The sequence below is a fragment of the Indicator indicator genome, chromosome 1 (assembly GCF_027791375.1).
Source record: "Indicator indicator isolate 239-I01 chromosome 1, UM_Iind_1.1, whole genome shotgun sequence".
NCBI classification, from domain to species: domain Eukaryota; kingdom Metazoa; phylum Chordata; class Aves; order Piciformes; family Indicatoridae; genus Indicator; species Indicator indicator.
The window spans coordinates 106,933,874-106,958,107 of record NC_072010.1 but is presented as its reverse complement, the minus strand read 5'-3'; positions in this window follow the sequence as shown (position 1 = coordinate 106,958,107).

The following is a 24,234-nucleotide window of genomic DNA, read 5'->3' as shown; positions in this document are numbered from 1 at the left end:
TGAATCATCAAGGATCTCTGATCTTCTAGCAGATTTTAGTTCTGCCAGCCTTGCTAAGCACCAGCCTCTGCTCTTAAAATTGCAGTGTCTAATCAGATCTTTGGGGAACATTTCATCTACAAGTGGATTTCCCAGTTCAGCATATTCTAATTAAGCAGCACAACCTAATCATAAAGAACTCAACCTTGTTAAAACTAGTTCCCTTTGCCCAATTCCATTAAGTCAACATTTTTTTTTTTAAGTTAAAAGCACACACATCTGAATCAATTAGATTTTATTTTCACAGTGAAACTAAGTTTTCCTCCTGACGTATTTCATCTTGAATTTGGACTCTTAACACGAGCCCTAAGTACTTTACACATCAGTTAGACTGTCTGGCATGGCATTTTCTTTCTTGACAGATTCTTTTAGCAATAGTATTTGCTGTTAAATGATTTGTTTGATTTGTCTTCCCTTCCAGGACTGTTCTTCTAACCTTTCTTTTATTTCCCACAAGCACAGCGTTAAATGCTGAACTTTCAAATATAAAGGACAGCATCAAGACTTGCATGTGGCATATGTTCTGCTTATTTCAATAAATTCATGTCAGTTTTAATTTTTCAAGTGCTTCCTACCTAATGTGTTTAGCCGTGATAAGTTTTTATAACTTATTTTAAGAGGACAAGTGGATCTATTTAATTTCATCTTGATTCATTTGTCTAGTTGAACATGATTGTACAAAGTAAAATATTCATCTTGATTGCCAAGATCTGTTCTAAAGCAACAGTATTTATTTCCAATACCATTAAGAGGGTCAAAGCATTTATTCTTAAATTATATCTTCCCACTCTAGCAGGAAAAGTTTCTTTCTTGCAGTTCTCATTCCTTTCATCCTGTATGAACAACAGGTTTATCCTTCCATTTTCTAGGCTGTACAACATTTATCTTCTTTCTGTAAAAACAAACAACCAACAGATGAATTAATGCTTTGCAGAAAACATGCATTGTGTTAATCCAGAAAAGCCTAAAGACAGAACATATATGGCTACAGATATTTTATTCCATCATTCTTTAATAATTTGGTTGAACTCTTTTCTCCAGAATTTGTCACGTGATTATTCCTCTTTTCCAAATAAATCAGATAACTCTTGAGTGCTGTAATCAACAGATGATTGATCAATACATTTTTACTTTGTTGCACAGTATAGTCTATCATCAGAATGATAGGTTGGCATTTCTAAGGAAATAATATATTTAACTTTTGAGAACTAAAAATGTGTTTCTTTGTCAGAATGAGTAAGAGGATATTTAAGGAAGAGGATATTGCAACTAAGCTCTCAGTCTACTTCAGCTGAATTGTATTCTACTGGAAATACGTCATTAAAGTTAAAGAGACTGGCAACTAGTACAAAATTATTCCTTGATGGTATGATAAATATACAGGAGTTTTAAGACATTGTATGTGTATGTTGGAAGTGCGCAGTATTAGTTATGCAGTGTATGAAGTAGCTTCTTTAAATGCTTCTAACTTACAAAATTTACTTTAAAAGATCTTATAAACAGTAATACTGACCTACTTAAATTTGTCTAGTTTCTATTCAACTGTAATGAGATGAGTGGTAAAGGGGAAAGAAAACAAAGGTGTTTTTTTTAGACAACAGACAAATAACCAACCATTCCTCTAGAAATGGTGATAAATACAGTATCTTCCAGTTTTTACTACAGGGAAGTGTCTGAGAGAATTTCTGTGTCAAACTTCAATAACTTGGTCTCTTTGTTCGTTATCTGTGGGTTATAGGGAAAGCAGAAATTCTACGTATTTGAATAATATAGTAAAGAGGAATTGATAATAAAGCTTTCCCAAATTTCCTGTACAACCTCTGTGAAGTTTTGCTCCTAAATCAGTCAGAAAATAGAACTATACTAATTTGCAGATGCAGGAATTATACAATAATTCAATCTGTTATGCAGAGCAAGCCCAATTAAGAAACATTATTATGTACAACACACCATGCAATTACCCAGCACACAGACCATGACCAAACAGGCCTTTAAAGTGGAGCACCAGATGTATCAGCTGAAATTTGTCAACAGCAGAGTGCAATGTTAGCCCTCGCAACGCTGCACACTTTGTTATCACAGAATCACAGAATGTGAGGGGCTGCAAGGAACCTGGAAAGATCATCTAGTCCAACCCCCTTGCCAGAGCAGGATCACCTATAACAGATCACACAGGAAAACATCCAGGTGGGTATTGAGTATCTCCAGAGAGGGAGACTCCACAGCCCCCCTAGGCAGCCTGTTCCAGTGCTCCATCACCCTCACAGTGAAAAAAATTCCTGTTTCCATGGAACTTCCTATGCCTCAACTTCCACCCACTGCCCCTTGTCCTGTCATTGGGCATCACCAAGAAGAGCTTGGTTCCATCCTCTTGGCACTCACTCTTTACATATTTATAAAATTAATGAGGTCACCCCTAAGTCTCCTCCTCTGCAAACTAAAGAGACCCAGCTCACTCAAGTCTCTCCTCGTAAGGAAGATGTTTGTGGCTCTGTGCTGGATTCTTTGAAGCAGTTCCCTGTATTTCTTGAACTGAAGGGCCCAGTTTAGGTTTTGTTTAATCCCAGTTGTAATCTAGGGATGATCTAGAAAGATAAATAGTTTTGTGAACTAGAAGTGGATATTTTTCAAACTATGTTCTTGAAAGATGAAAAGGCAGTAGCCATATAATATAGAATATAGGATTTATTTCCTTTTACTCTGTAAATGCAGTTTGTGATATACTGGGAAGCACATTGGGAATGCTGACTTTCAAAACCTCTGCAGCCTTTAGCCAAACATCTGTTACTGCAAGATAAATATGAGGTCCTTCTTTTCTGAAAAAAATTAACCTTTGAAAAAGTTATTGAGACTTAATTACACTGACTGACAAGACCAACCTAAGGGTCCTTCCACCTTTATTCTTATTAATTTTTTGCAAATCACAGTGAATGGCTGTTCATTGATGAAAAAAAAAAAAGTAACATTGTTAAAGAAAACAGTTATGCACAAAATGAAAACATTTCTTCAAGTCAATAGACCTTCTTAGGTCTATAATTTTTCTTACACTTTATTAAATGCATATTTTTATCATATTCTTTGCTGCCTATTTTACTGCAGCTGGTAAACTTTTAAGTATGTTTCTAATGGCTTAGCTGAAGAAATATCCCTTCCGTGAAATATGTAGGATGCCTAATAAAACAAAAGGTTTTTTTCAGCCAAAGGAAGCAACCAGACCTCTCCATTCTGTGGAGATGGATATTGCAAACTAACATGATGTTAAGCTAATGATGGGTAAAATAAGCATTCTCATGGTGGTATTTGAAAATACAGCTAAGTTCTTAATGTTCAGAAAACGCCTGAAAACTTGCATCCACTCTCTTGTGAAGCTGCTATAGAAATGAATTCTATTCACAGAATATTTAACATTTTTCATTGCTCTTTGATGGCATATGTTCCCTGAAGTAGGTTACATAAACTATCTTATTTCTAACTCGAAGACAAATTAGGATCGGACATACAGTAACTGCTCTTTGATGATGTTTTCAGTAATTCATCATGAATGGCATATTAATTTACTCTTTTTATACCACTGGGCACCTAAGTGAAGAAAAAATCTTTACCATTCTTTAGCCAAGTCTAACGATTTTTTTGTCTAAATATTGCAGGTTTCTGACCTGAACATTTGCATTTTATATAAAAGACAAAAAAACCCCAAGCAAACAAACAAACAAAAACCCCAAGAAAACAAAAAAACAGTGGAGAGGGATGCCACATACCAGCTAAAAAAACAGATGGGTAGGACTGAATATTTAGAGCCATCATTTGGATTTGTAGAAAGTAGAAGGGAAAGTTTGTTGTTTCTCAAAAAACATTGAACGCTAGTTCTGAATTTTCTTGGGATGAAGAACTTCAAGCTTTAGATGACTCCTGACTAATCTGGCTCTCATTGCTCTTGTTGAATTCTGTATTACAGAAGAAAACACTAGTGATTTTTATTTGTGTAGGTATTGCTGAGCTCAAGAAAAACAGCTCTTGATGTCATCAATGACTGCATATATTTTTCTTCCTCGACTGTATATTCCAGATTATAACATCTATATGAAGAAACACAGCAGTTTTGTGTTTGTTCATAGAATCACAGAAACACAGAATCATTTGGGCTAAAAAAAACCCTTTAAAGTCATTGAGTCCAACTGTTAACTTAATACTGCCAAGTCTACCAGCAAACCATGTCCCTAAATTTCACATCTACACATCTTACAAGTACCTCCAGGGATGGTGACTTAAGCACTTCCCTGGGCAGCCTCTTCCAATGCTTCATAACCTTTTCAGTGAAGAATATTTTTCCTAATATCCCATCTAAACTAGCCCTGGCACAACTTGAAGCCATTTCCTCAAGTGTCTGATACGTTCTTAAACACCTATGTTTCACCAGCTGAAACATGTTTCCTAATTTGTAGATGACTTGGATATTCCTGCTTCTATTGGGTCACTCCCATTTATAAAACAAAAGTGAAAAATCATCATTGGTGGATCTTTTTTTCTTTTTCTTTTTTCTTTTTCTTTTTCTCTTTTTCTTTTTCTTTTTCTTTTTCTTTTTCTTTTTCTTTTTCTGTTTCTTTTTCTTTTTCTTTTTCTTTTTCTTTTTCTTTTTCTTTTTCTTTTTCTTTTTGTTTTTCTTTTTCTTGTTCTTTTTCTTTTTCTGTTTCTTTTCCTTTTTCTTTTTTTTCTTTTTCTTTTTCTTTTTCTTTTTCTTTTTCTTTTTCTTTTTCTTTTTCTTTTTCTTTTTCTTTTTCTTTTTCTTTTTCTTTTTCTTTTTCTTTTTCTTTTTCTTCTTTTTTTCATTTTCTTTTTCTTTTTCTTTTTCTTTTCCTTTTTCTTTTTCTTTTTCTTTTTCTTTTTCTTTTTCTTTTTCTTTTTCTTTTTCTTTTTCTTTTTCTTTTTCTTTTTCTTTTTCTTTTTCTTTTTCTTTTTCTTTTTCTTTTTCTTTTTTCTTTTTCTTTTTTTTCTTTTTCTTTTTTCTTTTTCTTTTTCTTTTTCTTTTTCTTTTTCTTTTTCTTTTTCTTTTTCTTTTCTTTTTCTTTTTCTTTTTTTCTTTTTCTTTTTCTTTTTCTTTTTCTTTTTCTTTTTCTTTTTCTTTTTCTTTTTCTTTTTCTTTTTCTTCTTTCTCTTTTTCTTTTTCTCTTTCTTTTTCTTTTTTCTTTTTCTTTTTCTTTTTCTCTTTTTCTTTTTTCTTTTTCTTTTTCTTTTTCTTTTTCTTTTTCTTTTTCTTTTTCTTTTTCTTTTTCTTTTTCTTTTTCTTTTTCTTTTTCTTTTTCTTTTTCTTTTTCTCTTTTTCTTTTTCTTTTTCTTTTTCTTTTTCTTTTTCTTTTTCTTTTTTTTTTCTTTTTCTTTTTTCTTTTTCTTTTTCTTTTTCTTTTTCTTTTTCTTTTTCTTTTTCTTTTTCTTTTTCCTTTAAAATCAAGACACAGTTAGTGCTAGACCTATGTAGGCGGAGCATTGTCACTATTTTCGGTAGTGAATTAGATTATCACCATATATGAAGAATTCCTGTGGTCTTCCACAAACAAGGTTATCATCCTTTTCTATACAGACCAGATCTATAGTGAGATATCCCTTTCTGCTTAGCAATCTGATTGGAAATCTCTAAATAACCTACATTTACCTGTGTTTACAGTTCTGCTTTAAGAAGGTTCTAATGGTGGTGTTTTTATTAATTTAGGTTTTCACTGCAGTTCCTAGTTACTGAGAGCAGTATAAATTATTGCAGGTTTAATAACTGTAAGTGTGCCATCAAACTCATGCATTTCTTTTAGCACATATAGAAAATGGCCACTGCATCAGGCTGTTATAACAACTTAATATTTGAATTTAGTTTTATTGCTTGTGTGTTTTCCCCAAGAGGCAAATTGGAGCTTGGCTCTAAATATTTATTACAGGCTCTAGGCAGGTTTTGTAGCTCTGTCAATAGATGAGCTTCTTATTTAATTCAATTGTGTTGAGTATATTATTCTATATAAATCCTGTCATATAATTAAGAAAGTTTTAGTCTCCAAAATAGAATAAATATCAATATACTTACTTTTTTGTTGATAGAGTCATAGCTTTATAGCAACTAAATTGAATCTTAATTTACAGTGTTTAAGTATTAGGTAATACATAAGTTTCAAGATTAATGCAGTACTTAACATGTTGTAGCAGATAAGCTATGCTTCTGATATTTTAAGGAAATATCTCAGGCATGAGTTGTTGAAAATTGCTTAGCAAAACTTTGTAAAAAACCTTGTTAAAGTCATCTGCTTTGCAGGGGTTTAGCCAACCCAAATATGTTTCCTGCTGTTTATAACTTCACATGCATCCTCTGCTGAAAAACTCTGGTCAGATAGCAGCAGCTCAGTTTACTGGAAATTAAGAAAATAAATTATGCAACTATAACTCCAAAGTAAAATATAGAAGAATGTGGGTCCTGCATTTACTAAAGACCTGTCACTGATGCTGTCATTTGGAAAAGAATGAAGTAAAACTTGTGGCTCTTCAGTATAGCTGAAAACTATAATTAGCAAATTATTTATCAGCTTGTAATATGAAAGATTCCAGTAGTCTTTTCTTGGGCAAAGTCATTCTTCAGTTGATTTCTATATTCTTTGCAACCTCAGCTGACATTCATGGGCTGCTCAGCTTCTCACTACTGAAATGCTGCCTTGCCCTCTCTCCCTGCTGCCCTCAGGAGCTCCTCTAAATGTTGCTACTCCTTTTACACAATTTTATTTTCTAAGGAAATTGTGGCATCCTGCCTAATCAATCGGTAAGACATGAGGACCAGACTGCCACCACCAGGAAAACTGTGGCTCTGCTGAGTGCCAGGGGAAGACAAGCAGACTTTTGCCTGCTTATAATGACGTGTAACATGGGACAAGACTTGAAGACTGGAATAGAAAGGATTATCATTTTCTACCCCCAGCCATATTTTTGGACCTTCTTGCCTGCTTTGTTAGGGTACTTAGGGCACTGTCAACCCTGCCTACCTCTCACCATCCACCCTAAAACTCACCCTACTGCCCACAGGCCGGGACTCCATTTCATTCTCCCCAGGGTCATTAGCTCCAGGCGCTGACACCACAGCAGAGCCAGCCTCCAACTCCTCACAGCTCAGACCTGCCTGATCAGCCCCAGCGAGCTGGGTCCACTCCAGCCTGGCTACCAGTGTAAGGGGCTGGGGCCACCCCAATGCCCCCCAGCTGCCCTGCTTCTGGCTCAGGTGCTGAACAGGCACAGGCCTGCTGTCCTCAGCCCACAGGGATCTGCTGGCCGACAAGGCAATATAACAGCCTTTCCCTCCTTTCCCAAGACACCAAACCTGACACATTGTTGCAATTAGAGCTGTACACCAAAATGCAGAACTCCAAGTGAAAATCTATTCCATTTGCAAGGCTGACTTGCAGAATTTTTACAAAACTGAATTTTCTGTGTAATCAATACCACATGCATTTTAATTACAGAATCGGACATATATTAGAATGTCTTTAAAATTTGTGTCTTATTTGGTAAACTTGTCAGCTGTGCAACAGGCCCAGCTGAAGTTTGTGTGGAGGCTCAAAAGCAGTAGTTGAGGATCAGGAGCCTGGCATCTTGCATGTACTACTGTCTGCAAATGGTTTCACTTTACTGTGAGGAGAAGGGGATGGAGGCTGAAATAACATCTCATCAGGAACCACACTGAAAAATCCTTTTTTCCTAAGGACTAGTCTACAATCAAAAAAAATAATGCTAGGAACAAGGGCAAGGCTGTGGTATGCATCACTGAGGCACATTTTGCCATAAGAAACTCCCCAGAATAAGTGAATAAGTGAATTATTGGAACAGGAAGTACTTCTTATGATTGACAAGACCAAACACAGAAAATGAGATTAAAATATTACAGAACCTGTGAGATGATTGTCGGGTGGGGGGGGTGGGGGGAAGGCATTGTGCTTTGTTTTTTTCCTTTGATATATGCATAAGACTTTATCAGAATGAATTTCAGAAATTTGCCCTGTTTGCCGTTCAAACACTCAGTTATGGATTCTGTCCTTTTTTTCTGTCCCACTTTGTTATTTTTTCCCTCTTTTATCTCCTTTCAATTTTACCATTATACAATATAATAGAGACATGGATGGGAAACCTACTGTGAGTAGTAGTCTGGATTCAGACATCTGCATTTAACATGCTCACCCAGTAAATATATTTGGGGTTTATTTGTTTGGTTTTTTTTAATCTATTACTTATAAACTGTCCTTTTCCCCTTCTATGATTAAGTTCTTGAACAACATGACGGAAAAAAGACTGCTATGACTAATGAAGATACAAAAAATGAAAGCACCACAAAGCGTGCTATAGCTTTGCTTGCAATAGTCTGCATTTACATAAATTACAATGTCTCCTGTCATACTTTCATTAAGTTTATGATTCTTTTTAAACAATAATTTAATCCTAATGCAATGCTCCCAAGTTTTAATTTAAAGAAGCCATCTTCTGATCTTATCCTGTTTAAAGCTGATGATGATATAACTGTCTTTATAAATTAATTACCATTGGACCATGACCAACAATATCTGAAGTGAATCCATTAATTTATAGTTCGTCTTCAATAGCAAGTCTGTCATTGACCTTTTTGTGCTCCATCCTTTCTCCTAAATATTATGGGATATCTTTTATTAAATATGAAGCACATCAACTTGTACATTTGTAGTCAGGTTGATGAAGAATTTTTGACTAATGGCTCAACAAAACTTGAGAGTGAAAGTACGGCTGGAAACGGAGGACCTGACTCACACCACGTTATTCAAAACTCTGATTTTCACCAGCAGCGTGTACTACAATTGCATGTCCAAAAGACCTCTCAAATATTGCAACTATCCAATCAGTGACACTGCTCATAAATACTACAGTCAAATTCTGTCCCTTATTTAAGCTTTCCATTTTATGCAATAAAACTAGCTGAATAACAAAAAAATTCTCTCGTGATTGCCTTTTACCCATCTTCATTATGTCCTTTATGACGAGGCACTTGTGTTCAAACTTACAATTAACAGCAAAAATAAAAGGATCACAAATGCAGGCAAAGAAGAGGAATGTTCAAAAAACAGCCTTAAAAAATAAGATGAGAGTATACCATGGTCAATAAAAGTAAACACCAATCATTCTATTGCTATTTTATTCAAAAAGAGATCATAACTAGTCTAAAATCAAGCAGCTCAGCCATCTGTGTGAAACTGAACTTACACTAAATAAGGTTTCCCTTCAAGTTCCTAGTGCCATGGTTAGTAGTATAACCTGGAAGAAGGAGGTCCAAGAAGCAAACAGCCATGAGTGGATGATAAATTGTCTACAATATGGAATAAATTGAGAATGACTCCCATTAATTATTTATTTGAATGGTTTAGCAACAACAAAATACTAATGTGTAATGACTTTTTGTGTGGATATTTCTTGTTTTAGGAGGCTCTACTGATTGCTAGCATATTTTGCAAGTGGCTTATTACAATTCTTAGAGATGTAAAGGTTAAAAATACCAGGTTCATCCTAGCCCAATCTTCTGTGTGACAGTGAAGGAGCAACTGCTCTGAATTTGTATGTTCCTAATTACAATTCTTTATTACTAATTGTGTTCCTAAATGTAGAAATAATATGACTAGATGCCATGGATACTAGTGAAATAAACACACACTTGAGAAGATGGGGCAAGGACAGAAGTTTCCTTAGTCTTTCCTGCAGTGGAAGATGAAAGCATCATATTGTTTCAACTCATAAAGACCAGCTTCTTTTTTATCAAGTAAGATATGGTCTTCACTCAAAATGTGAACTCTGTTCTGGTAATTGAATTCTTAGTTTTAGATTGTTCCAAAATTTGTGTTGGTCATTTTAGAAGATTGATCAAAAACATAGAAGTGATAGTACTTCTTTTGACTATACTTAATACCTTACTCTGTAACTCCAAAAGAAAGACTTGAGGGTCCCATGGAAGAATTACTGCATTCCCTTGCCAAGAATGGATCATTCTTGCAGTCCTGTACCAAAATGGTTGCTTGTTAAGATAATACCTATCCCTGTGTCCTATATTAACAAGCGGGGGGGGGGGGTGGGGGGGGGGGGGGTGGTGGGGTGTTTACTAAATTTTTAATGCTCATCTATTTTCCATTTGATAAGTCTTTTTGCCCTAACTTGTGTATTTCAGATATAAAGATAACAGTTACTGGGTTTTGTTTGGTGTTTGTTTGGTTGTTTTTTTTTTTTCCCATTCATCAAGTGCTTTCTTTCAGCACTTGATAAGAGTGATTTGATTTATATGGTTTTATCAGTTAGGATAATCAGTATGACTAATCTCTTATCTCTTAGACCACACATTCTTCTTCTTTGTTGTGGAGCAAAATTTCTCTATGTTAGTACAACAGACTTGGGAAGGAATTCATGCTTTTTGTCAAAGGCAATTGTGCTCATTTATTATTTTATGCTGTTGCCTACACTGCAGAAAAGACTGTGTTATTTTGTATTTAACAGAAAGTTCTTATCTACATGAAGACTTGGACCAGTCTAAAGACAGCACTTTCAGAAATGTTTTGACATTAACAGATTTAAATTCATAGATTCGTAGACTGGTTTGGGTTGGAAAGGAAAATAAAGATCATCTAATTCCAAACTCTCTTCCACTAGATCTCATCCAGCCTGGCCTTGAACATCTCCAGGGAGGAGGTATCCATGACCTCCATGGACAACATTTTCCTGTATTAGCAGTCCCAAGAGTTTACAACCTGCCATGTCAGTTACTTTCTTTTATGAAAAGAAACGGCTTTAATATAGTTGGAGTATCCCTACCACACAGGATTCTACTGTTAGCAAAGTACTTTTTCTTTAGAGACATCATCCAAACACAGCATTGAACAGAAAAAGATCTCAAAAATATTCTCTAGAGGGGAAAAAAAAACAAGCTGGGAAATCTCCCAGAAGCACCAGACAAATACATGTTTTAATATATGCCACTGGATGACAGCTCCTCTTTCACTGGACACAGTCTTCCCAGAATTCCATCTTTATTCTCTGAAGCAGAGGGATATTGCTTATAGTGGTAAAGCCTTAGCAAACACCAGCAAATCTAAGGCAGAGCAGTAACGGAAATACATGTGCTAAGTCTTACCACAGCTGGTACATCTCTCTATTTGTATGGATCCATAGAGAAACATTACCTTATGTGCTAGTGCAGAGTGATATGCATGTACACTACAGGACTTATTTCAAGCACAGCACTACTATACCTAAAACAATTAGCTTACATTCTGTTCCAGAGTTAGCTTGGCTGCTCTTAGAGAAAGATTGGCCAGCCTCTTAAAAATTCATGTACAGCCCTACCAATATTAGAAGGGGAAAAGATTTTATCCAGGTTGACAATGAAACACAGATCATTGCACAGAGTATTTACACTGGTACTTTGAGTACCACCTGATAAGTACCTACAAAGGACTTGAATCAAGTTTGTATGGAGCACCAAATACTGAAGTATTCATAAGAAGAAACAACTATGCAACTGTCACCAAGTCATCTGACTGTTAAGGATACTCATAACTTCTCACATGTAAAAAATGCTTACATAAAAACTTCTAACTGTTATTGATATGGTAATATACAAGTATGAATACTACTCTGAAATAATTTATGGTACTACAGATTGGGTTTACAATTTGCTAACATGGAAATTACAACATTTGTTTGTATTTCTTTATTCCCACTATTTTGCAGAGCTCTTCCAACCTCTCTCCAACTGCCTCTTTTTTTTTTTTCCCCACAGAATTTTTTCCTCTTTTTCCATTCCTGTTCTGTTCTGGTTTGTTTTACTTTGGTTTCCAGCATATGTTTTATCCACTACCATTTAATTTTCCTTTTATTGCTCTGCTATTCACAGCTCATTCACTATCTGGGGATGAGACACGTAATGAATAATCACAGAGATAGCTTGGAAGGGTAAAGAAGCAGCAGGGAACAGGGCATGTGGTAAACAGGCAGACAGAAAGAGGGGCATCAAAGGGAGAGAAGTTTGTTTATAGAAGTGCTCAGAGGGACTGTAACCCAAGCTTTTAATAGGAAAATCCTACTACTTCCTCAGCCATGCACTGCTCTGGAATCTGTCTGTGTCACTTAAGTCAGAAATTTCCACACTTAGGATAACAGTGCTGATCAAAATTTAGCCCAACCTCTCAGTGAAAGTGAAAGCAGACTTCCAACCTGAGCACTTTTTTTTTTTTTTTTGAAAGATCTTAATGATGTTGTTGCCATAGAGTTTGAAGTTAATAAATTATTTTGTTTCAGATGCTGAAATGTTATGTCAGTGTTTATAATGATTCATAGAAAAGAGCAAAGCCTGTTGAATTTTTAATAAGTAAACTCTGGCAAAATATTGGCCAAATATTTTTGAATATTTTAGTATCGTGAGTAGATACACGAGCAATATGTATTATTTTTTATGATGACAATTAATCAATCCTACTAAAAACAGGAACTGTTTGTGAATGAGCCAACAGGATCACTACCTGAATTCATAATCAGAAAGGATAGCTTTAATGAAGGACTGACAGCTCAGACATGCTTTCAGCATTTTCTGCTAACATTATTTTTGCCCTTGTAGCTTCATGTTAGACTGAATTTCAGGTGGTATTGTAGGGAAAAATGATTGTACAATAATAGATTTATTTGTCTGGGTAACTTTGTTCTTTGCAATTTTGTAACATATTGCAGATTAACTATAATGACCAGAATGACTAAAATGTGGGTAACACATTATTCCTCCTGTAAACTGCAGCATGTCACATCTGATGTTGAATTTTTCTATTAAACCTAGAGAAATGGATAGTGTTCCATCTGATTCACTGTATCTAATGCACCTTAAGCCATTTATCCTTTATAGGATAAATTATAACTGGGAGTCAGCTGTAACTCATAGCTTTAAGAATAACTGATTTTGGTAGCTGCACATTTTAACTCTTTCCTGCTCTTGCATGGTCATTTGAGTGACGGTCAAAAGCCAGACAGACCCCTAGACTTTCTACAGCTCTCCACCGAAGAGATATCTCCTGACAGAACATGTGTATGTCTGAGAGTAGCTAGTTCCAAACAATATCAGATTTTATAATGCCAACCTATGCATTTCCAATACAATGGGATCCCTGCCATTAATCTTACTGCAAAACTTATTTTTCCTTATAGTTCATCAGATGGATCATTCCCTGTAAGTCCAGACCATATGCTAGCACCAAAAGTGGAAATGGTTCCGACTTCCAACCTTCATTATTTAAGTGTCATTGATCTTAATAATACTTGAATTAATACTTAGCAATGTAAGATCAGATTCAGTATTCAACTGAACATTTCAATGACGTTATTCTTTCTCTGCATGGGAACTTCGTTGTTACATATATGATCTTTATATCACTAAGCTAGTACAGAGCTACTAAGATAGTATAGAGCTCTGCAGTTATATAGCTCCAGGAGACAGAGTGGGAAACTCTTGTTTAAGGACACATACTTGTTCTAATCACTAAGGTAATTTGTGGTCTTTTGATTTGTTTCGTCTAAGTGCCTACATAAGGTGAAAAAAATAGCTCCTGAATAACAAAATGAGGAAAAAAAGTTGTGTTTTACTTTAAGAATGAAGGTCAAATGTCTACCTTTACAGGCTTCTAAACACTTTTGCAGTCAAATATTTTTAAGCCTTAATATTTGAACACACTAAGCATTAGCAATATTTGGAAGTCAGAAATTGTTATGCCTGTAACAGCAGTAAATGTTGCAGAATGTAACTACTTCTTTCTACACTAGAGATAATCTTGCAGTTTTCTTCCACGAGAGATCATTTTCTCTACCCTATGGATGATATTGTTATATAATAAATCATAAACATGCATGTGGAGAAAACTTGAAATTATTGTGATGATAGTCACTTCCTGAAAATGTTTTGACTCTTATTAAGTATATGTCTAGTCTGGAATGAGGGGGTATTATGTAACACTGAAGAGGCATTGAAGGAGAGAGTGGGAAAGAAGTCAATAATAATAATAATTTAAAAATTTTAAAATTTTTGAAAAATTTAAAAAGGCTCTCACCGCTCCCTCTGCTCTAACTATAATTCAATGGAATAGTTGAGCCTAGCAACCTGTCAGTGTGGCACCTTCCAGGAGCACAACTATAAATACATTTTTTAAAAAATGGCTATAAATCATTTAAGAATATAACAAGAAATTGTAGGTTTTTTCCACTGACAAAAGTAAGGGAAAAAGAAAATCATGGCTCTAAAGTCACCTCTACTCTTTTTTATTTTCTAATCTAGTATGCTTCTCATTTTTCAGCTGAGCAATTGATTCATTTAGGCACTAGTTTTTATGGCTGGCTTGATATCAAAGACTTAAATGTTTGCAGTCAAGAAGTGAATTCTTTATTTGATCAATCAAGGGTTGTATAGGGGAGTGCAATGCCTGTAAAGAGGAAGGACAGCAAACCCACTAGTAACAAGAAACTAAGACACACAAAAAGATTTGCTTCAACATGGCACAAAACCAAGAAGCTGCAATGATCTTGTTATCAGCTGTTTTTCTTCCCTCTCACCCTCAGCTGATTCTGACTACTCTAATACAGCCTTATAACCTGACAGCCTTCCTGTGCACAGGGGGAATGCTGTTCCATTGCACTGAAACCTTTCTGTTGCAGGGGGAAAGAGCAGCAGTGATTGTGAAACTTGGCCCTTAATGCATATTCACCAAACTCTGCAATCACTAGCACTTACAAGCGGCACTGAAGAATGAATCTTGAAAAATGAATAAAAGTCAAGCTTCTGCTATCAGATCTGTTAATTGTGTCCAATGCTTGGATCCAGAAATATGCTTCCAAGTCTTTACAAGCAGCAAAATCTGGGTAATGCTTGATTTTGACATTTGTCCCCAAAACTTGTGTATGTGTATGCTGAATCAGAGGAACACTAGCTCTAATATGTCCCAAACTTGGCTGATGTGAGATGAGTGATCTTTTTTGTGCTATTGCTTTCCTGAGAAAAGTAGTGTAAGACACAGCCAGACATTATTTATCTAAGTCCTTTTTTTATTAACACATTCTAATCACAGGAGAAGAAACCTGGAAGGAATGAACAGTCTAGAGCATGCAAGAAACATCTGACATAAAAAGAAAACTGGAACATAAACAGCAATTAAATTAAAACTTATAAATTGCATGTGTCACTCAGACATCACAAATGGCACGAAATGAAGAAACAACTGTGTGTTTATAAAGGTCTTAAAAGCATTCAGAGATGAAATGCCAAATTTGAGAGTTTAGAGTATATTTAAAATAAAACCATAAAAATATCAGAATAAGTTTGAAAAATTACTTTTAGGGATCAAGGAAATATAGCCAGATGACAGTGACACTAAGTAGAGTAGGTCTGGAATAATCACTTTTTTCTGTAAAAAAGTAACAAATAGAGCTAACCTAGAAGGCTTGTTTCAATCACTGTATATCCAATTCCCGTTAGTGCAAAGTTCCTTTTGGTTTCAAAAAGCTTTTAATAAGAATTTTTCTGCCTGGCAACCCTTTTCTTTATCATGCAAAACCTAACATGACTCCTAGTGCAATTTGCTCAAAAGTTACATTTGCTCTCTGGTGCCATATAATAACAATACTAATGTGAAGGAAAAGAACTATGTCAGTAAGGAACCAAGGGTAGACAATCTAAGGAAAATATAACCATTCCAACTTACATGACTAACATTATCCAGAACATGTAAAGACAGTCTCAAAGCTAGCCCACATTGGTACAAAAAATCACAGAGTATTTGGTGAAAGTTTGAATGAAAAAACCTGGCAAGCTTCCAACTGAAAAATCATGGGTTTGCATGTTTCGGCTTTATTTTTTTTTTATCATTGTCAGCTTTTTTCCTTCCAATTTCTGTTTCCTTTTATATATATATATGTATGTACATATATATATATTTATATCATATATATATATATACATATATAAAAATATTTTTGCAGCCAAATGGATTTCAAAATGCAGATTAAAATATATTTGTATAGTCAACAGATCACCTCTCCATTGTACATGCCTGTAGCTGTAAATTTATACGACAGATGGATTTGTTTTCTAAATAAACACTAATAGACAGAATTTGAAATGTATGGCTTCAATATTAATTAAAATAAAAGTTATCTTAAAACACTGTCATTACATTTGTTTTTTTTTTAAATATCTTCTTAATCTTCTTTAAGTAAGATGTTTAGCTTATGTTTTTTCTAAAGTTATTTCAGTGTAGCACTTCAGGTTTTTTGGGGATTCATATAAATGATTCATTGCTGATAAGTTTGACACTCAGAATAATTAAAAAGGTTCATTTATTCTGAATGAAACACCTAGATTTGTTAGATGAAATACAAACATATTATGTATTCAACTCATTCATTTTCTTTAGGATTACAGGATGCCAGGGTCATTAAAATCGTAATTTAAAACTATGTCTTAGAAGGCAGAGTAAGTATTCATACCATTGCATCCCTTCATACAGTTTAGCTTGTTGGCTCCAGTAGGTAACAGAACAACCCTGCAAACAAATAGAGGGGAAAATCAAGTATGCATAGAGGGAGAGTTTTCTCTTTATTTTCACAGATGCAGGTACAGGACTTCCATTTCTTCTCTTGATGGTTTTCCAGGTAAGGGTTAAACATCAGCTGTCCCTGTATGCCAAGCAAAAGTACCCCATTCATTTTCCATGTTGTTGACAGAACACTTCAGTAAAAGGCAATGTGTCATCAGTACACATGGCAGCAAAACTGTAAGTCACACAGCCCTGGAAACTACATGAGGCTTTCCTACTGATATGCAGAGTCAGTATAGGTGAAAGCTGGTATTTTCACCTTACAGCTGAAAAAACTTTGTGACTTATAGCCACTGACACAAGTCTTTGTTTGAGGATGTTATGTCCTATACAAACTTTTATAAAAGCAACATCTGCACAAAGAAGCAACACTACTTTTACTTTTTTTTCATCTCTTTCCCTAATAAATTCATAAATTTTATGTTACAGAAACATGTTCCATGACTGATTTAATGACAAGCCATTATTCCTCTGAATGCTATACATCTTTTTTGAAGAGAAATATTTCAGAGACAGGAAAACCACAGGCATGGCTGTATAATCCAAAAGCAGCACCAACTAAACATGAGATTAGGAATGAGGCTCTTAAACAAATGGAATTAATTTTATTTGTTCTCATAGTTCTTACACTGCACACAGATGCACAAATATACATACATATAAATGCAAAAAGCATGTTCACTATTTGTCTGAGGGAATATACCTGTCTGAGGGTATCAGCGCAGAAAGATTTATGACTCCTGATGATATTGACAAAGAAAGATAACAGAAAATCATTAAAAGAACTACTTTTGTATTTCAAATTTATTTACCTCCACATCAATATTTGACCTTACATAATATACCAGATAATCTTTAAGGTCCCTTCCATTCTATGATTCTAGTACAGCCAGGAATTTTAAGCCATTTTCTCTTTCATTTTCACTATGTATCGGCAACAATATTACCAAATGCATTGCCTGGACTCAACCCCCAGAATTTGCAGATAATGTATCAGATGTGATTTCAGCTTGTGTCTGAATTTTGGGACATGAGAAATTACAAAGCTTACTTGGAGCCATAGGGGTTAAGAATTCAGTGACAACTAGAAGAAAAGCTTGATCGAATAATCTTACACTGATCTGTAGTCTCACATCAGCACACCATCCACACGAAACTTGGACATAAAAGAGGGGATAAAAGAAAAAGAAACTTGAAAATAAGGAGCAAACTTTGACAAAGGGAAGACTGTACCAGCAACAATAATTTTCAAGAATAAATTAGTAAGGAGGAAAAAATGTTGTTTTTCTCTATCCCCTGATTTGGGGGCCATTGAGTGATGAATGAAGGCACAAACACCGTTACTGTGTAGCAATGAGATTCCAGAAATGCGGAGGGCAGAGAATCTCAGAAGTCCTCCCAGAAGTCATTTATTGCTGTGCTGTAGAATCCCCAGCATTACAGAGTCTCAGAGTCCCACTTACAGAAGTCCTGGAAGTCCTTAACAGATAAAGCAGCTAACAGACATCCCAAGCATATCCCTCACACTATCCCTACACCGAAGCTCTTGCCAGACAAAGTAGTGCACTAACAGCGGCAGGAGTCCGAAGGAGAAGGAGGAGGAGGAGGAGAAGGAAAAGGAGAAGGAGAAGGAGGAGGAGGAGGAGGAGGAGGAGGAGGAGGAGAAGGAGAAGGAGAAGGAGAAGGAGAAGGAGAAGGAGAAGGAGGAGGAGGAGGAGGAGGAGAAGGAGGAGGAGGAGGAGGAGGAGGAGGAGGAGGAGGAGGAGGAGGAGGAGGAGGAGGAGGAGGAAGAGGAGGAGGAGGAGGAGGAGAAGGAGAAGGAGGAGGAGAAGGAGGAGGAGGAGGAGGAGGAGGAGGAGGAGGAGGAGGAGGAGGAGGAGGAGTAGGAGGAGGAGGAGGAGGAGGAGGAGGAGAAGGAGAAGGAGAAGGAGAAGGAGAAGGAGAAGGAGAAGGAGAAGGAGAAGGAGAAGGAGAAGGAGAAGGAGAAGGAGAAGGAGAAGGAGAAGGAGAAGGAGAAGGAGAAGGAGAAGGAGAAGGAGAAGGAGAAGTGCCTATTGCTCAGAACTGGTTTTCATACTCTTTGTTATAAATCCCTTGACCAGTAAATCCAACCACATACATAAGCTAAGATCTTTTCCCTTTAAGAGGTGCCAACCTGTCAAGGAGGTGGCTCCTGCAGCACGTTCCAGTCAAGGGGTGCCACCATGAGGACGTTGTTCTTGCCACACAGGGAATGTTATTATTTTGCTCTATGCTGTGTGCAATTGGTTGTCTTAGGAATCATGCACTCTGCACACATCCAGCAGCTGCCCTTAGAACAGTGGCTGCAACAGAAAACCACAGAGAACAATATTCTATATGTATCTGTCAAATGATCTGGGGTTGTATTTATCAGTAAGAAGATGTAACAGTCTTAGAAATAGTGCGGTGTCCTCCACTTGCACAGAGTGAGTCTATAGATCGCTTGATCTTCATGATAGTCTACATGATGGCTGATGTGCCTATTCCATTGTATACCTGCTCCAAATGATAATAAGTCTGCTTTATGATAATGAATAGCAGGTTAATCAATAGCTGATGAGAAATTCCCATATATTAGCACTTGTGCTCAAATATATACATTTGTAAAAATGGAATTTCACTGCCTCCAGCTGGCTTTGAAAAACCTTCGAAGACAGTTCAGCTTGCACAGAGCATCTAAATGCTTATAGACAGAGAGCTGAGAGGAACAGTGCCAGTTATTCTGCTGTTAGATGGAAAAAAAAAAAGCACATTAATTAGCTCTTTTAAATTCTGGCATGATATTTTACTAGAGAAAGTAATGTACACACACTTGCCAAGATGGACTATACAACCCACTTCCCCGCCTGCACCTACTGCTGAAGCTAGCTTTCACACTCTAATATACTCTGGCACTACTGAGTACCCTGGGAGAGTATAGCTGGCTTCCTCTAGTAATCCTGCCTGTTAGCAGGTGTTGCAAATCTAGAGGCAGATGTTAATTGATTCACACTGAAAGTTTTGGCAGGTTCAGCTTGTTAGACTGCACTGCACATAACGTGCTGGGGAGAATACCTCCTTGTGCAGAGGAACTGAGGGCTAAGTAGTCCTAGTGTGTTACTAAGACTCTTCCTCAGGAGGTGGAAAAGTTTGTGTCTGATGCCTGTTTGCAACTTTGGCTTATAGTACAACTGGAGAAAGACAAAAATATGAGTAGTATGCAGGTATGGGGGATGTTAAGCCCTAGGTGATGGAGATTATACTTCCATGTACAAACAACTAGAATTTTAGATTCGCTTATTAATCCTAGCTTTGGTTTATCTCCTAGAGTGAAAATGTTTGGAATTAGAGCTATGATTTGCTGATAGATGTAGTGATTAATACTCTGTCTTTTAGGTGTTGTAATAAAGAGAACTTCAGAATAGGTGTTTGCTTCCAGTTTGATGGAATTAAGTTTCCACCTATTGCTTTTCCATAGCCAGTATCATGATAAAGTAAGTAGTAGAAACAAAAGAAAAGAATCTCATCCTATGAGGTGCCAAACACTTTGGTTGTCACTGGGAAGACTAGGATTCCCTTTGTGATGGGATCTAAGTTAGGACTTTATACTGTATATTTTTCCTGATGTGAAATCAAAGAAGATAGCTAAATCTTCTGCACATCCTTATAGAAAAGTGCAAACAACATCAAGCTTCTTTTTCATGTCAGTCCTAAAATGCCTGTGGTATACAAAAACTTCTTAGATCTTAGATCAAGTGTGATTTGAAACTCTTTTGTATTGAAATGACTAAGAAAAAAATAACATTCAAGTCTTATAGTTCTGTATTTTGTTTTATAAAATGGTTTTGTCGTGAAGCTGAAATGATAATTATGGGTTTTTTTGTTTATTTTCATTTTAAAGGTATATAGTACAATTTCTAGTCTTATAAATTGATATTTCCCCAAGACACACAGAGGAAAAAAAAAGCATCCTAAAAACAGATAGGACTCTGTTCCTCTGAGTGAGGACACTTACAAAGGAGAATACTCTTGGCTACTAAAGATGCAGCTATTGAATGTTGTGGATATGAAATTACCATGGGGGAAAAAAATAATATCCTTCTTAAGAAATAAGTCAAAATCCATAATTTCATTTTAAAACCTTGAAATAGTAAGCAGGCTTATTAATGACTTTTGAAGGCAAGTATGGAAGAAACCTGATTTATTTTTTTTCATCCTATACAAATGTTACAGAAAATAGGCACATCTTTGAGATTCTCATTGGAAACCAAATAATAGTGGAAGTCTTAGCTGTTGGCACTGCATACTGATCTTGCACTGTCTTTTCTCTCTCCAGCTCTGAAAAAAATCCACAATGTCATCTACATTAATATACTGGGTTTTTTTGGTTTTTCTTTTTTTTTTTTGGAGGGGGGGGGTGTGGTTTTGGTTTTTTCCCCCTGTTTATTTCAGCCCCCAGCCTTTATGCTTATTTTCTGGGTTAGTAACTGATGATTAGCTCTGAATCCATAGTAACAAATGTTTTCCTGTCTTTGTGGCTGGGGTAGGGGAGTTGGAAGAGATTCTAGGCTGTTTAAGTGATCTTCTACCATTATTCAAGACATAAGTTGTTAATCCACTACAGAGAGGAAAATGAGCATTTGTGTGATAGAAGAGATGCTGCCATGGTGAGAAAGTGAGATAGCTGTAGAAAAAGCTGCCTGAAGGGCTTCCAAGTCACCCAGAACTGGAGAAGTGTTTGAAATGTGTCCCTTAATTAATGCAATGGCATGTGATAATCTAACCTCTGAGAAGCCTGGGTTTTTTTGGTTTTGTTTTGTTTTAACGTGTTATTTTAATCTGACAAATGAACCAAGAGTATTTTTCTGTTTAAGCAGTGTCACAGCAGATTGGTCATGGACTTCAATATGATAATTGAAGATGTTTATTATAGTATCTGAGGGTCCTTTTATACCTGCCCAAAAATGGATGATGTAACACTTAAAAGATACAAAGCCCAGAGCTGTAGCAATTAGCTCATTCTAACATAATTGGCATCATATATGGGTAAAGATAACAAGTCTTGCAGCTACACTAAAATAAAAAGGCATACATTCCTTTTCACTTATCTTACAAGGTCAAGACATAAACAGGACAGTTGCCTCTTTTAGACAGATACCAGAAAGGTTGACCCAAAATGCAACTCTTCTTTGTTTTGTCTTATCTCTTAAAGGGAACTTAGAAACTGCTATTTCCAGTCCCCACAAGGGAGAAATAGGGGGGAATGGCTTGGGAAGCAATGAATACCTAAACAGATTTAGGCTATTCAAGTCTGGACTTATAAGTGACAGCTTATTTCACCTAGCGTGGTTTTTCTTTTATACTAAATGATAATTGTGTAGTTCTTATGGTTCAAAATTATTATCAGTTCATATAGTATTAGTGATGTCATAGCTTGTTCTAAAGAGAATTATAGTGTAGAAGTCTTCCTCAAAATCAGACATTCATCTGTCTTCAAGGCATTTAGGCAGTGATAACTGCTACCTCAAAATTTATACCTTCCAGTGTCTTTGTAAATATGTATTTTAAACACACCAAGTTTGTCCACCTGAATAACTTAAAAAAAACATTAAAATAAAAATTTCTTCATGTGTTTTTACAGTATGACTCCCAGTTGTTTAATTAATGGTCTCTTCTCACAGGTAATTAGCGATACAAGAGGGAATGTCCTCAAACTGCAACAGGATATAGGTTTAGACTCAATATTAGGAAATAAATTTCACAGAAAGAGTAGTCAGACATTGGAATAGGCTGCCCAGGGAGGTGGTTAAGTTACCAACCCTGGATTTGTTTAAAGGTCGTTTAAATGTGGTGCTTGGGAATATGGTTTAGGAGTGAACTTTGTAGAGCAGGGTTAACAGTTGCACTTGATGATCTCAAGGGTCTTTTCCAACCTGAACGATTCTGTGATTTGCACTAGGAAAGAAGTTTAGTTAGAAGTTTTAGTATGTTAGAAAACATATTTCCACGGTCAACAGGTTTCTCTCCCTGAAGTTCTACTTTCAATATAATTTCTTGTGATGGTTTGAATCAGAACAAAATGGGTCAAACTGAACCAGTGGGTTAATCTGGCTATTTTCCCAACACAGAAGTGAGGGAAAGTAACACAAAGTAACACAGAGAAAACTTGGGATTGAGACAAAAAAAAAAGTGAGAGAAGAATAGAGGTGGTGAAAAATCAGATAATCATGGTACAAAATGCATAATTACCTTAGCCTATTTGAGGAAGAAGCACAGCACAAAAGCAGCAACAAACTGAAGGAAGAAGCCAAAAGCCCAAGCCAGAAAACTACTCCCCCATCCCTCCTTGTCTCCTCGCCATCTCAGTGGAAAAAAGACCAACATCTGAAAAACTTGGAACCCTGAAGCAGCAACCAGAACAGGAAGCCTCCCATGTTGCAATCTGAACTTCAAGTCCCATAATACTTTGCTCCAGTCAGCACTTTCATTTTTGAAGACGGCATGCCTGCAGTATGGTATGAATGACAGCAGCAGGTTCAGTTCAATCCATGACATTTCCCTTAAGATAATGATAACTTCTGCTACTTATAACCGCAGGCTGCTGAAAGTCAGCATTCAAATAGGCTCTGTTCTAAGGTGATAGTTCTTACCACTCTCATTTGTGATCTTCCTATGTACTGTTCTTTGTCTATAAGCTGTTTCATTACAGTGCAGGTGAAATATAGTTTTGGAGGAAGAGAAATTGTCCTTGCTATTTAAAGGTGTGTGGTGACAGTGTACTTCAAAGAATAGTTCTTTCTTGTCACAATTTTATTGGAAAAGCTTACAGGAAGTAAAAGGTGGACTTCATAATGCCTGTGGTAAATATCAACACACTGCAGTTGAAAACTATTTACCCCCATCCTCAGCACTCCTACCCCTTGTATTTAAAGGTTTGCTGCTGTCAGGTATTTAGCATGGCCATTGATTTAGTTAATGTTACTGGGTAGCATTATTTACTAGAGAATTACTGACTTCTTGTTAACACTTCCAACTAAGAAATGACCTGCCACTGTGTTGATGCAAGTACTTATTCCTCACTGTAGTCATTCTAAGCCTTATTGTGCTATTTATGTACACCCTTCTGCTGCATCTGACTGTTTTTTTGACAAATAAAGACCAAAACTGTGATCTAATACAGTGACAACAGCCTTTATGTGATAGTAACATTCTTCAGTGTCATGCATGAAAGACGACTTTGGCTGTCGTAATGGTATCAACATCATTTGTCTCTAAAAGCTGACATTTTTTTTCCTCTAACTCTTTAAATGTTTGATTGAAAGAGTATTACAACTAATTGATATTGATCAGTGAATGACTGAATGCCCATTGCCAGCTGTAGCATTGTATCATTCACTAAAATGTGCTTTAATGCACAGACTCAGGCACTTTTATTTTTCCCAACCTCCTTATGGCTTACTTTTTCTTTTCTTCAAGTAATAAATAAGGATGGCTTTAGTAACTCAGCAGAACAATGATGCTTGTTTTCATCTTTCTTTTTTTTTTTTTT